Below are 13,118 nucleotides of genomic sequence, written 5' to 3' on the forward strand. Positions count from 1 at the left end.
AAACTGAATTAGTACCCAAAGTGCTCACTCCATTTATGGGGAAAGAAAAGCACAAGTGAGATAAATATAAAAAGGTTAACTAAATGGAAAAACAATGGCATGGTCAGAGAACCTGATTAATTCATCTGTGCACTTTGAAATCCTCAACAAATTTGCCATTGCTTAGTTGAGGTTGACTCTTGAAAAGTCCTTAGTATTGCCTTTCCTCTTGATTTTACTGGGAATGAATGGGTATACTGCAAGCCAGACTAAAAGGACTGTGCTCATCTCCGTCTCTGTTCTCTCCCCTGAAGTCCTCTGGTGTGATAAGGTGGGTCAATTGTGTGTAAAGCTCTGTAAATTCAGGCCAAGGTTTGAACAGTTTAGGCTTTAGCGTCAAAGTGTACTAAGAACTGGTTACGTAAGAGCTTAGGAAACATGCACTGGAATATTTAGGAATAAAGGGATGTGACATCTTTGATTTATTCCCAAATGATTTAGAAAATGAAAACAAAAATAAAAACACACCATGTAAATGTATATGAGCATGAGATAGAATACATGAGGCACTACATCAGTGGTGAATCTGTTATGACAACTTTGTATTTTTCTTGAAAGTTTTCCATAAGTTCAAAACTATAACAAAATTAAAAGCATTTTTATTATGTATGTGACTCAAGCTCTCTGACCAGAATTATAAAATTGCTGAATATTCAATTTAAAGAACTCAGGGTTGTACCCCAAATATAAATTATCTTTAAATTTTACAATAAATTTAAAAAAATGGCTTAAATCACATTTTGCATTTTGACCTAACACATTTTTAGTCTTGGTCATCTCTATCTAATTATTTCATGTATTTGCAAAAACCTTAGTAGTGTCTTGGCTCTTAAATCAAGTGGTAGAATATTTGGAAATTGAACACAAAGTGGATCTAGGACTTAGGAATTAGACTAGAGATGCTGCACCTAATAGAGGACATAAAAGTAGGCTCAAATCTTCATCATGTCAGATTAGGCCCTGATTTCCTTAACAAGACTCCCAAAGTGCAAGAAGTAAAATCAAGAATCAATAAATGGGACGGATTCAAACTAAAAAGCTGCTTCTCAGCAAAATAAATAATCAATGAGGTGAATAGAGAGCATACAGAATGGGAGCAGATTTTTTGCTACATGCGTGTCAGATAGGGCACTAATCTCCAGGATATATAAAAAACTAAAAAAAAATTTAACATCAAAAAAAACAAATAAGGGCTGGGGATGTGGCTCAAGCGGTAGCATGCTCACCTGGCATGCGTGCGGCCCGGGTTTGATCCTCAGCACCACATACAAAGAAAGATGTTGTGTCCGCCAATAACTGAAAAATAAATGTTAAAGTTTCTCTCTCCCTCTCTCTCTGCCTCTCTCTCTCTCTCTTAAAAAAAAAACAACAAATAACCCAATCAATAAATGGGTTAAGGAGCTAAACAGACACTTTTCAGAAGATGTACAATGGATCAACAAATATATGAAAAAATGTTCAATGTCTCTAGTAATTAGAGAAATGCAAATCAAAACTACTCTTAAGATTTCATCTCTCTCCAATCAGAAAGGCAGGTATCAAGAATTAAAAAAAAAAAAACATTAAGTTTTGGAGAGGATGTGGGGAAAAAGGAACACTGATACATTGCTGGTGGGACTGCAAACTGATGCAACCAATATGGAAAGCAGTATGGAGATTTCTTGGAAAACTTGACCCAGCTATCCCACTCCTTGGTCTATACCAAAGGACTTAAAATCAGCATACTACAGTAATGCAGCCACATCAATGTTTATAGTAGCTCAATTCACAATAGCTAAACTGTGAAACTAACCTAGATGCCTTTCTAGATGAATGGATAAAGAAACTGTGATATATCTATATCTATATCTATCTATCTATGTATCTATCTATCTATCCACAATGGAATATTATTCAGCATTAAAGAGAATAAAAGTATGGCATTTGTAGGTAAATGCCTACAATATCATTCTAAGGGAAGTAAGTCAATCCCCCCAAAACAAAGGCTAAATATCTTCTCTGATAAGTGGATGCTGATCCACAATGTGTGTGTGTGTGTGGGGGGGGCGCATGAGAAAAATGGAGGGGGAAAAAAGAATAATAGGAAGTTGAAGAATGATTTGGGAACATCAGAAAACAAGGACATGTTTAATTCTAATCCATTTCCTACTCCAGAAACAATTCATGAGCAGAAAAGGACTATGTCCTCTATACACAATGCAACAATGACCATCAAATAAAAGAAACTATAAAACCAAAGCAAAACAGCCTCAGCTTTTGAGCTTTTCTGTTAATGTTAGTTCTGTTACTTATTTGCGTTGCTGGCATTCATTAGCATAGTTCAAAAGAAGTTATTCTAGTTGACGTCTATTCATTTACTCAATACAAATTGTGACTACTCAATACAAATTGTGACTACTAAGAAAAAAGAAATTTCCCAGCTTCCTCTTAGGACTCCACATACTGAGGCACTGGCACTACTGAGGAGCGTGGTGCCATGTTTGGCTCTCACCTCCTCATTGTACTTTCTCTTCCTTGCAGGCAAATCTTCCAGGCCCTCTGGACTCTGTTCCACCTCAAGGCACTTTCACTGGAACAGGGACTGGCCCTTGGATTGGCCTTATCTTTGCTTGGGTCTCTTAGCAGGGATATCCTAGGCCTACAATGCACCTGTCTCATCAGCACACCTGTGCATCATGGATTCTGCAGTGGACACAGGTCTAGGTGTCAAGGAAGCACAGAGAGTAGGTAGGTAAGAGCTCTGAACAACTGTATCTCACCTAAATATGCCCCCACCCCCAAAGCATCTGACAGGTTGCACCTAGGATTTATTTTTTCCAGAAACACAAGAAAGTTGGATATTTTTGGAGGGTGTGTCTAAAGGATATAGGAGTTATATGAGAAAGAATAGTCTTAATAATCAATCAAAACACATCAAATTTAATTCGTGAGTCCCTAATGGTATGTGTATGTATACATATAATTTTTATACATTTATATATAAAATTTGGTACTGGGATTGAACCCAGGGGCACTCCAGCACTGAACTACACCTCTAGTCATTTTTCTTCACTGAACTACACCCCTAGTCCTTTCTCTTTTATTTTGAGACAGAATCTTAGTAAGTTGCTGAGGTTTATCTTGAATTTATGATCATCTTCCCTCAGCCTCCTAAATTGTTGGGATTACAGGCATGTACCACTGTTCCTGGCTAATGATTCTTTAAATGAATAATAATAAAATAATATTAATATTAATGAAATATAGAGAAAAGTTGAAAAGAGGAAAGATAAGCATATATATTGTCTATTTCAGGGTAAGCAAATACCCCACTTGATAAGAAGCTATATCTTGTATAATAATGTCAGGAACAAAGACAAGGGAATTGATAGAATTTGAAAAGCATGATTTTGAGACCCCATTTGAGCAACCATTTTCAATTGATATTAAATCACTGGATAGTAGCCAGACATTATAGTGCATTCCTGTAACCTGAGCTACTCAGGAGGCTGAGGCAGGAGGACTACAAGTTTGAGGTCAGCCGAGGCAAATTAATGAGACCCTGTCTAAAAATTAAAAAAAAAAATTAAAAAGGGTTGGGTTTGTAGTTGTAGTAGATCACTCCTGGGTTAAATCCCTAGTACTGAAAAAAAAATTAGTTAGGTAGTTAGTGGGATCCTGGACATTATATGAAAGCAAAGTCACAGGGTGCAGTTGTCATTCTGGCATAGGAGGTACTGTGGAATACCCTGACGAAGATGTCAGGTCAATCCCAGTCCAAATGAACAATTTGCTTCAAGTGGATCCATCAGATACTCTGAGATTTTGGTGTGGAATAATATGAAATATACTTATTTTATCATTTTGTTTTTGTATATGTATGTATGTATTATTATTATTTTTAAACAAAGACCTCAGAAGTCAGACTGCCTAATTGTGATCTTCTGTTTATTTATTTAATATTTGGTGGTATTGGGGATGGAACCCAGGGGTGCTTTATCACTGAGTTACATCCTTGTTCATTTTTCATTTTGAGACCAGGGTCTCACCAAGCTGTCTAGGCTAGCCTTAAATTTGAAATCTCCTGCATCAGCCTCTCAAGTTGCTGGGATTATAGGTGTGTGTGCTACCATGCCTGGCTTTGGGTCTAATCTAGATTCCTTACTTTTAGGTTGGGATCTTGAGCCATTTAAGTAACCTCTCAGAGCCTCTTACAGATTTATGGGATCTACTGAGAATCTTCCTAGTGACATTATTGGAATGAGACCCGGTAGGTACAACAACCCTAAAATTAGCTATTATTATTATAAATGCTTGATTATTTCCTGAAGAATGCATTTTAGAGTCATGATAAGCAAACATCTCTCGCCCCCCACTCCAGCCCAGGTCATGGGATTCTAGGTTTCCAGCAGGGGATAATTTGAGAAGCATCATAGCATCAGGACCCAGGTTCCAGGTTCTCTCATCATTCACCTTCAGCAGGACCTGAGTAAGACACTTCAGGACTCTGACCTTCAGCTTCCTCATCATAAGCCTGTAAGACAGGTGGGTGTGTAGAGAGGGCCTCGTGTGTGGCATCCAGGGAAGAAAGCTGACACACACGTGGCAGGAAGATGTTATTCAGTGTGACTTTGTCCTAGCCCCTGGGACACCAAATATGCAAGAGAAAAGCTGATGCTTCTCCCTTTCTAGGGGCAACACACAGACTCTGTTTTTCTAAAATTTGCCACAATGAAACTGAGACCTTCTTTGATTTTACTTCTTCCCAGATTTGATAAGAATTTGTCTACTGAATCCTTTACATTTTTTATTTTTTCAATTATTGTAATTCTTCCTTAATAAAGATTCCATAACATGAATCCCCTTATAAGATAACAGATTTGTACCCATTTGTACCTATTCACTACATTGATTACCTGTCTCCCCTGCTAGGCCATAACCTTCATGAAGGTAGGGTCATTGTTTTGATCCTTGATGTATTCTAAGCATCTATAATAGCCCTGGTGCATAGTAGATGTTTGATGAATCTCATTTTTGTTTATTTTGTTTGCAGTGCTGGGGGTTGAACCCAGGGCCTTAGGCATGCTAGGCAAGGGCTCTGCCACTGAGCCACACTATAGCCCAAATATCAATTCAATTTTTCAAAAATCCTTATAAAGTTACCAGCTTGGATATTTTTTAAAAAATATTTTTATGTATATATATATATATATATATATATATATATATATATATATATATATTAGTTGTAGATGAACACATAGTATCTTTATTTATTTTTATATGGTGCTGAGGATCAAACTCAGTGCCTCACGATTTACCACTGAGCTACAACCTCAGCTCTTGGATATTGATTTCTAGTTGTTGACTGAGTATGAACTGACTCTTAACTTGATTCCATAACCTGATAACAAGAAGTAGCACATGGGGTTTAGGTTTGCAGTCTGTGAAATGGGTATATCCACTGTCTCCATCCAGGAGTGTTTTGAGTCAGGGAAATGTCACAGCTGTTGATAGCATGGGTGAAAGGCCTGGTGTAAGTACGTGCAGCACATGTCACCTACATAGCAAACTGGAAGTTCCCTAAATTCTCCCTTTGCTTTATTTACAGGAAGTGTGTAGGAATCCCAATTCCCAACCCTGCCTCTCTGTAGACTCCTCCCAGGCATGGCATGGCTGCCAACCAAGACCAAGGATCTCAAGTATTCCAGAGCCGGGGGAATGGGCAGGGAAATGGAGAATACATTTAGCCAGGGACTTCCCCAGTACCTCATCACACTCACTGGGAGTCCATCCAGTGAATAGTGATAGAGTACTCACCCTGGGCAATCCCCAAAATGTCCAAGAGGCTTATAAGTTAAACACCCTAGCCAGGGGTGGGGTGGGTGTGTGTGTGGGGGCGGTGTAGCTCAGTGGTAGAGCTCTTGCCTAGCATGCTTGAGGTGCTGGGTTCAATCAATGCAAAAAGTTAAACATGCATCCTGGGTCACATTGCTAGAACCTTTGGAGTCAAGCAGGCTGTTGTGGTGCATGTTTTCTTTTTAAGAGCTGGGGATGCAGCTGAGTGGTAGAATGCCCTTAGGTACTATCTGCTTTGCAGACAGGGGCTTTTCTTGATGTTTCTTTACCTGCCTTTGCATCTCAAATATTTACTGAGCCAAGCACTATTCCAGGTTCCTGGAAGCCATAAGTGCACAATGCAAAGGTCTCTGATCTGATGGGCAGAAGATTGAATGAGAAAGAAAGAACCAATGATCATGCCAAGAATTTTGCCCTGGACTCCTGGGTGGGGTTGTCATGGCCTGAGATGGGGGACTGTGTAGACCTGGAAACTTTGGGAGTCAGGAAAGTTCCCTGTCTAAACACCGGTGGAAGCATCTTTTCCATCTCATGCCCTTCTTGAATACCCTGTAAAGTCCTACCTGAACATTAAAACCTGCTCTTTAGCAGATCCCTATCATTACTGGCACTGAACTGTGTGTTGCATCCCAAATCCTATCTCAAGAGGCTAGATTTCCAGTATACATCCTGATAAACCAATCTGGAATTGAAAGCATTGTCAGTGAAGATGCATGCAGTACTTCTAGCCTACTGAAATCCTCAGACTAGCAACACAGTGCACTAGAGCCACTAGAGCTGTGGCTGTCGGCTCTGGTGATTGAGTTACTGGGAACTGGGATATGCTGCTGCTGTTCAGCATCTCCAGAAAGGAGCTGACTGCAAATTGCTAGTTTTGGAAGAGATAGAAATCCAAAGAATGCATATTTTCATATGATGGTAAAATTGAAAAATTGTTAAATTGAGCGGGATGCTATGGTGTACATCTGTAACCCTAGCAACTCAGGAGGACGAGGCAGCGGGGATGGCAAGTTCAAGGCCAGCTTTGGCAATTTAGCCAGATCCTGTCTCAAAAAACAAAAAGGGAGGCTGGGGATATAGCTCAGTTGGTAGAGTGCTTTCCTAGCATGCCCAAGACCCTAGGTTCAATCCCCAGCACCAAAAAAAAGTGGGGGGGGCTGGGGATGTTGCTCAGTGGTAGAGTGCTGCTGGGTTCAGTCTCTAGGACTGAAAAAAAGAAAAAAGAGAAATTGTACATTGAACCGTTCTGAGTCTGTACTATCTTTATATAGATTAGAATGAGGTGGTAGCAGTTGAGGGCACATTGCCTACATTAAATGCCCGGCCCTGACACTAGCTGGGTGACTGTGGCCCATGACTCACCCCCCCACCCCCGCTTTTTTTAAACAGATGTTGTAAGAACTAAATGAGTTCATATGCAAAGAATTTAGACTAACACAGGGAACACAGTAAGAACTATTGAGGTTAGCTCTTACTGCCTTTTTTTTTTGTAACTAGGGATATAGTTATAAATAATTATAAATTCATCACAAAACAGGTCATAGGATTTTTATAAACTGTATACAAATCTTTCAGCCTTGAGCAAAAAAGTTCTGATAATGTCCTGGACTCCTTCAAAATGGCCTATGGTAGAGCACTTGCCTATGATGCACAGGGTTCTGGGTTTGACCCCCACCACTGCAGAAAATAAAGTAAAATGAAACTGTCCTGGTGTGTGGAGGGCTGCATGAGGATGGCAGGAGAGCTAACATGGCCCTCAAGGGCAAGTGCTTGAGTTCACTCAAGGACACTCCAGAGGAAAAGGGGGTGGTTCCAGGAAGAATTAGTAATTCACATAATGGAAGTATGAATTCCAAGAAGCCAGACACTGGGCCATTTTCCCACTCTTTCATATGATGGGGGCATTTTTTTTTTAAGAGATGAGAGAGAGAGAGAGAGAGAGAGAGAGAGAGAGAGAGAGAGAGAGAGAGAGAATTTTTTTCAGTATTTATTTTTTAGTTCTCGGCAGACACACATGTTTATTTTTATTTTATGTGGTGCTGAGGATTGAACCCAGAGCCCCACATGCCAGGCAAGCGCGCTACCGCTTAAGCCACATCCCCAGCCCTGATGGGGACATTTTTAATTTAATTGTTTCCTTTCTGCCTCTCTTATCCACCTCTTAAATTATAACATTTGTTATCTATTTGTGCTGGGATTAGCTTTGGCTAATTGTATTGAAAAATTGTTAAATTGAGCTGGGTGCAGTGGTGCACACCTGTAATCCTAGCAAACATGAGTCATAAATACCACTTGAATCAAATGTATGAAAGATGATATGTCATGAGCTTTGTAATGTTTTGAACAACCAATTAAAAAAAATAAATACATGCATTTAAGATAAAGTTTACACTGTTTATCTTAAAGTAAGTTTCTTTCTCTTTTAGTTATAAAACAAAGGCATTTTTGTTATCTTTGCCAAGGAGGATATTTATTTGTACTTGATCTCTCAGTGAAATGATATTTTCTCCCACCAAGTTTATGAATTTCTGATTTTATTTGCAGAGCAAAACAAATAACTCAGATTCTAGTCCAAGAAAAAATGTCTCAAATCCACATTGGTGAAGTCATGATTCTCTCTGTAATTTTCTCTGTTTGGTTTTTCTTTTCCACTCATCTCTTGAACTTTCTCAACCCCTTCTCTAAATTGTTATAATTCCAAGCCTGACTTGATTCTAAAGGCACTTTGTGTAAATAAATACTGGATAGTGATTATTTAGAACCAGTGTCGCAGTTACAATATGCAGAGAGCTGTAAATAATGACCACGGGTTAATCAAAGAATTGCTAACAAAAGGGACTGCCCTTCCTCAGTCCACTGGCTCACTCAAAGTCACTTCTTGTACTCTGATGACCTTATATGACTCCCAGATGAGTCCCCAGATGACAGGGATTTTTTGATGGAAATCCACAAATGCCTTACAGTCCTTATTTTGATCCTGAGCCTCAGCTGTCCCTTGACCCCACACTGACCCAGCCTTTCCTTTCCTCCTCTCTGTCCACTCCTTTTTTTTTTTTTAGGTACTGGTGATTAGACACAGGGGTGCTCCACCACTGAATTACATTTCTAGCCCTTTCAGTTTTTTCTTTTGAGACAGGGTCTCATTAAATTCTCGAGGCAGGACTCAAATTTGCAATCCTCCTGCCTTAGCCTCTCAAGTCACTAGGATTACAGGTGTGTGCCACTACGTGCTGCTCTGCCCACACCTTTTATTTTTTATCTTTTATTGATTTTATTTTTTCTAAATACATGTCAGCAGTAGAATGCATTACAATTCTTATTACACATATAGAGCACAATTTTTCATATCTCTGTATATAAAGTATGTTCATACCAATTCATGTCTTTATACAAGTACTTTTTCTGTATAACATTTTTTAATAAACATATATACCATAATTTTTCATATCTCTGTTTGTATATAAAGTATGTTGACACCCATTTCAAGTCTTCATGCATGTAGTTTGTATAATGATGTCCATCACATTCCACCATCCTTGCTAATCCCCTGCCCCCTTCCCTTTCCTTCCCACCCCTCTGCCCTATCTAGAATTCATCTCTTCCTCCCATGCTCCATGATCCCAACCCCACTATGAGTCAGCCTCCTTATATTAGAGAAAACATTCCACATTTGTGTTTTGGGGGATTGGCTGACATCACTTAGCATTATCTTCTCCAATGCCATCTATTTACCTGCAAATGCCATGGTTTTGTTCTTTTTTAATGCTGAGTAAAATTCCATTGTGTATATATGCCACATTTGTTTTTTGCCCACACCTTTTAAATGGCCTGTGTGGCTCCCCATCCTCTACTCACCCTGGGACTATGAATGCCCCCAGGCTGTCCTCTTCCTTTACCAGCGTTTTGTCACATGGGGCTTTTCAGAAAAAGGGAATTCTCTGCCCAGGTTTTTTCTGGAGACAAGATGTTAAGTTTTCAAGATCATTTTTAAGAACCTGTTACCTCAGAAGAACCAGTGGAGAGATGCTAGGAGACAAGTCTGCAGATGCAGATGCTTACACCCATATTTGCCCATTGGATGCTTCCACTTGGATAGTCTAAACCTGGAATCAGACCCCACAAGCAGGTTCCATTCCTGTTTTATTTCTGATGCACATTGCAGGGCCATTCACCCTGCTACCTAAGCCAGAACCTTGGGGAGACTCTCACTTGTTACTTTACTCTCACTTCTTACACCCAACTAGTCTCCAGTTTGTACCTCCCCTTTCCTGGCTTCCTGAAGATCTCTCCACTGGCTTCTCAGTTCTATTACCTCTTGTCACCTGAACCATTGCCATAGTTCCTTTCTCAACTTCTTGCCTCTAGACCTTACTCTTCCAGTTTATCTTCCCATGACTATGTAAGGGGTATTTCACACATGGACATTAGATCATGCCCTTCCCCTGCTCAGTAATCTTCAGTGGCTCACTATTGCTCACAGGAAAAAAAAAAAAGACCAAACCCATCCCACAACATGATTTGTTCAGTCACAAAGAATACCTCGTGGTCTCTACATCAGGTTAGACTTCCCATAGTACTTTGCACAGGCTGTTTCTCTGTGTGCAACAGTGCTCCCACAGCTCTTGACTCCCCCTTTATAGTCCACATGCAATCTACCAGGTGCACAATCTCCTGCTGTCCTGACTTCCCTGGGTGACACAGGCCAGGCTTTGAAGATCTGCCCAATTACCAGGAGCACCCACCTAGGTCCACATCCTGAGCTTCATGCCCCATTATGCTGCTTCCATTTACATTGTAGTGAGGCTCTAAGGCCCTTATGTGGTTTGCAAAAGGCAGTGGACTTACTCTGTTTAGAAAACCCAAGCTAGAATGAAGGGATCAAAAGGAAAGTCCATATGCCAAAATTTGATCATCCAAATCTTTCTAAGGTGAAGGTAAATAAAGCAGTTATAGGAGAACTCTAAAACTCATATGGTGGTGCCTGCCTGTAATCCCAGTGACTCAGGATCTCAAGTTCAAGGCCAGCCTCAGCAATTTAGTAAGGCCCTGTCTCAAAATAAAAAGTAAAATGGTCTAGGGATGTAGTTCAGTGGTAGAGCACCCCTGGGTGCAATACCTACTACTGCAAAAGAACAAAACAAAGCAAAAAATCTCACATAGGGGATTCCTCCCATTTAATTTCATCTCTGTCTCTTATTCCCCTCTTACATGCTGAGATTAATTTGTGGCTGTGAGGATTAAACAAGAGGGCAAAGTAGTAGTATACCTTGAGCTAAATGCACTTTACTGCAATTGTCTACTTTCTTTATTTGCTCTGATGATCTATGAAATCCTTGAAAGCAAAGAGCCTAGCACTATGCAGGGTACTACGTAAATTCTCTGCCAGTGTGAGATGGTACTGCTTTTTGTTGTTAAGAATATATATATATATATATATATATATATATATATATATATATATTAATAGTTCTACAAAATAATTAACTGGTAAGAAAATGTTTTCTAATAATTGTTTTTCTTTTTCTTTTTTAAGCACTGAGGATTGAACCCAGGGGTGCTCTACCACTGAGCTACATCCCAGCCCTTTTTATTTTTTAATTTGAGATAGGTCTCACTAAGTTGCCCAGACTGGCCTAAAACTTGTGATCCTCCTGTCTGAGCATTTCAAGTCTCTGGGATTACAGGTGCGTGCCACCATGTCTAGCTTCAAACAGTTCTTTAAAAATTATTGACTATGCCTTTGAGTAAACAGAGCATCTACCTTGTATTGATACTCTTCTGATACCTGGAGAAAATAGTGCATAATAACAATCACTTCTGTGTTATTATCTACCAGGTATTATTCTAAATGCCCTTATCTCTTTAATCCTCAGAAAAGCCTGAATCCCTTATTCCCAGTTCAAATTCAAGGCAGCTGAGTACAGGTGGATTAGTTATCCTGCCAGTTCTTGTTAGACCCTCATTCAAATCCACTAGGCAAGTTGGAGTCCCCCACCTCTGTGAGCTTTTCACTGTGAAGAGCATTTTCTCTCTTAAACTCACATAATACCTCATTTAATCCTCACAACCACCCTGAGGCAGGTACTATTATTGTCTCTCTTTTAGAAAAGGAAAATGAAACTCAGGAGTGTCAAGTACACTGGCTCAAGTTGTTTGGCTAATAATTGGCAAAGGCAGAAATTGAGCCCAAGAAGACAGACTCTGAAATCTAAAGTTTAACCCATGGGCATGACAGTTTTATCTTGATATACTCAGTTAAAAGTAGTGTAAACAGATGCTCTTTGACTTACAATGGGGTTACATCCCAATAAGCCCAAAATAAATTGAAAACATCCTAAGTAGAAATGCTTTTTTTAATCACACCTTGCCTACTAAACTTCCTGCTTAGCAACAGAGCACACAGGAGACAGTTGTTTCCCCTTCCGATTATGTGGCTTCTCTGCTCCTTCCCAGCCTCCTGAGAGGATGGTACTGCATGTTGCTAGCTTGAGAAATAATCTGATTTCAAAATCAAAAGTACGTTTTCTGCTGATTTGGTATTGCTTTTCCACCATTGTAAAGTAAAAAATCCCAAGTTGAACCATGGCAAGGTGTGGACTTTCTGTACAACCAGAAACTAATATCTGGAATCAGTCACCAGTGAGGGAGCAGGTAAGGGAGCCTGGCTCCAGGCTACTGAGAGGGGCCCCTCAGCCCTGCAGCGGTGGGCCTGGGGGTGTGCGGCCTTATGTGTGAAAAGGTGAAGGTCAGGAGGCACCAAGTACCCCACAAGTGCTTCACAGAGGGTGAGAAGGACTGGTCAGCTCCACACCATTCAGATCTTTTGGCCTAGTTTAGGGGTCGAGGACACACAGCTTCCCCTGTGTTGAGGGAGGAGAGGACTGTGGCTTCAGCCCTTGGCAGCTATTTAAAGTGGGCCCTTAACCCTTCTGCCTCTCATGGGGGTGGGGGGGCTAGAGCATTTTATGAGTAATAGTTCATAAATAATAGTTATTTCTGCACTAAAAAGTTTGACCACCTCCTTAGTGGAGTTTGTTTTCTGTAGTACTGGGGACTGAACCCAGGAACGTTCTACCATTCCTAGGCTCCACACTCCCTTTTTAAATTTGAGGCTAAATTTCCCAGGCTGACCTCTAACTTGTGTTCCTCCTGCTTCAGCCTCCTGAGTAGCTGGGATTATAATTCATCTTATATAAATACACAAATCCTAAATTCACACATACAGAAATGTCCATTATAGC

General features: G+C 40.1%; 1 protein-coding gene across 7 annotated transcripts in view; it reads right to left on the reverse strand.

Annotated features, from left to right (window-relative positions):
- Nucleotides 1-13,118, reverse strand: part of LOC143392526 (solute carrier family 28 member 3) — a 109,883-nt gene that overhangs the window by 80,428 nt on the left and 16,337 nt on the right. The window contains exon 1 of one of the 7 annotated variants that reach the window (XM_076846116.2): nucleotides 9,733-9,830. The exons of the other annotated variants lie outside the window; for them this stretch is intronic. The gene's annotated coding sequence lies outside the window, so the exon portion shown is untranslated. Of the gene's footprint in view, nucleotides 1-9,732; nucleotides 9,831-13,118 lie in introns of those variants that run through there. 7 annotated transcript variants of the gene reach the window in all.

Source organism: Callospermophilus lateralis, chromosome 2, assembly GCF_048772815.1.
Source record: "Callospermophilus lateralis isolate mCalLat2 chromosome 2, mCalLat2.hap1, whole genome shotgun sequence".
Taxonomy (NCBI): Eukaryota; Metazoa; Chordata; class Mammalia; order Rodentia; family Sciuridae; genus Callospermophilus; species Callospermophilus lateralis.